Raw genomic sequence first — 2,543 nt, 5'->3', positions numbered from 1 at the left:
CAGTCCTCCTGGCGCTTAACAGCATACACAACATTGCTGTTTGTGCCGGGGCACCGGCAGCCTTTGCCGTAATGTGTTTTGGGGTTTGAAAGCCACTGGGACATCATGTTTAGAAAATTGCTAATTTGTATTAAAGAGATTATCCATCAGCATATATTACTTATTTTAAAATTTCTTAATTGTAACATATATTAACAGAAACCRGACTTCAATATATTTACTTTGCAAACTGATCTGTTTGTTTTTACTTTGTAGATTCCCAGCCCTGCGTGTTTGTAGAGGTTTTCCTGCTGGTTTAAACCCGATGGGTCAGTAAATGGTTTCTGCAGAACATGATGATATAAAAACTGCAAGTCGGACGATCCTGAGCAGCAGGATTGTTTTGTTTTAAATATCCCATACGGAGCTGTTATTTATTTTATGCATCTATTCCAGTTCTAAATCTGCTTTGTTCTATTTAGAGCTGCAGACTGGATCCTGCTGTTATCAGATGAGAGGACAGATCATCWGTTCATCACAGGACAAATAGACCAAACAATTCATCGTCCAATCAACCTACAGTCCTCACTGAAGGGAGCGTTACGACTAATGTCCTTAAGACAAGATTTAACAAATAAGTTATTTCTTCTTTTTGTGSCAAACGCCATTAAAAACGATTGAACATCATTTATGTTGCCAGTTATTGAGTATGGATTGGTCTCTTTGTCAGAAAATTCAAGTTTCTACTAATATCTTGTTCCTTTACGTCAATATGATTATTATTTGCAGTCAGACAGTGCAAACTGTCACTAATGTTGTGAGCGTATTTATTTATTGTGACAAAAAYCAGACAGAAAAAATAAAAAGCTGAAACTATTTGATGATTTTTGCATTAAAACTGCTGCATTATTGAAGCAGGGGACATCGATTATTACTGCTCTTTTATCGACTTTACCTTTGTTCGTAATCAGCGAAGTCTATTTGGCAGCTCTAAACTGAGGTTTTTTTTTTTTGCAAAAAGTTCAAAGAAAGCAGCTTAAAATCTGAAATTATAAATAAATTTAATCTCTGGGCACATTGAATGATGTGGGATGCTGAAGACAAGAGACTAAACTCTGAAACAGGTCAGAAATAAAACCAAAACATCAACTAATCATCATCAACCTGAATCCAGACAACTTCAGAGACMGTTTCCAAAACGTGTTTTCTCCTCTGTTCCTCTTGACCTTACAGTGACCTCAACGTTTCTCCCTCCATAACTTCGTCCACTGGTTTGCAGTGTGGAGTTGTCCCCTGATGTGGGACTTTTATTCACAGCAGCGGCTAAAAAACCCACCATCGAGCAGCAGATAATTAAWACAGTCCAGATGTACGAGAAGCTCAGCAGAAAATCTCCACTGACCACATTTTCAAGGACACACGAGGAAACAAATATATATAAAAAAGATGGTCCGGTTTATAAAAGACACTAAAGAGCTTGAACCAAAAAATAACATTTTAAAAACTCGTTGTGCCGGAATCAGTCCTCCCAACTTTTTTAATGTGCACTTTGAAAAATAAATACAATTTTTAAAAAAATGCAGCGATTGATAGAAAAACCCCACATGGCTCCTTTTTTATTTCTTTTATTTTTTTTACAAGGTCATAGCTTCAAATGATGGCAGAGGAAACTACGGCACACGAGCCTCTTTTTGCATAGCAACAACAAAAACTAAAACCACCACAAGTCGCCACGGAGCGGACACGTGCAAACACAAGTGCGCTGAAACTTCTGACTTCATCTGTTCGCTGCATCATTTACGAGCTCCTAATTAAACGTTTGTTTACTTTAATCTTGGCCGTTTTCTTGCGCTTCCATTGTCAACTTTTATGCGCGGCCTTAAAACTCTGATTCTGCTCTTAAATATCATTATTTGGATAAAATGGGTTCAAAAACAAGCATCCCCAGAGAAACAGGAGGCCCAGAARGCTGCATGCACAGGTAGTGGCCACTGTAACACATCAGCACCAGCAGAAGGGAGTGTACCTATCTTTACCTAGTGACAGGGAGAGCAGGCTGATCACAGGAAGGCTGCCTCTGCAAACTCATTTAAAGCACAAGTTTTYAATCAAAAGCCCCCCCTCTGTTAACTAAAACCCACCCTGTGAACAGTCATTGCATGAATGAGGGATGAATCGCACAGTTCTCAATAAAACATCACTGTTGTGATTGATACATCATGCATTATAGATACAGCATGACCTAGCCTCCCTCCAGCCACGCTGCAGTGTTAAATAGCACAAACATGACAGCTATGGGATGTATTTTTCTTTTTTTTTTTTTAGAAATAAAAAACAGCCCTAAATATCTGCCGCAAGTTGCGCCTGCAGGGGTTCGGACGAAGCATCACCCCGCTGCAAAAATGTCCAGAGAGCGCGCGCGCATCTCCTGCATCCCCATCCCTCAGCATCAGCACCAGCCGGGGGCTCGGTGTGTGTGGTGGGGGGGGGATGAGACGTGCGGCTCGCCGACACATTCTGAGGTGTGCGCAGGTTAGCCAGCGGTGTTTGCAGATGTGTTTACC

The 2,543-nt window shown here is 40.5% G+C and overlaps 1 protein-coding gene across 1 annotated transcript in view; it reads right to left on the bottom strand.

Annotated features, from left to right (window-relative positions):
- Window positions 1-2,543, bottom strand: part of jcadb (junctional cadherin 5 associated b) — a gene marked incomplete at its 3' end in the record, with an annotated part of 16,395 nt that overhangs the window by 12,922 nt on the left and 930 nt on the right.

The sequence above is a fragment of the Austrofundulus limnaeus genome, unplaced genomic scaffold (assembly GCF_001266775.1).
Source record: "Austrofundulus limnaeus strain Quisiro unplaced genomic scaffold, Austrofundulus_limnaeus-1.0 Scaffold97, whole genome shotgun sequence".
NCBI lineage: Eukaryota > Metazoa > Chordata > Actinopteri > Cyprinodontiformes > Rivulidae > Austrofundulus > Austrofundulus limnaeus.
Note: the sequence above shows the minus strand (reverse complement) of the source record. Positions and strands in the feature narration are given on the sequence as shown.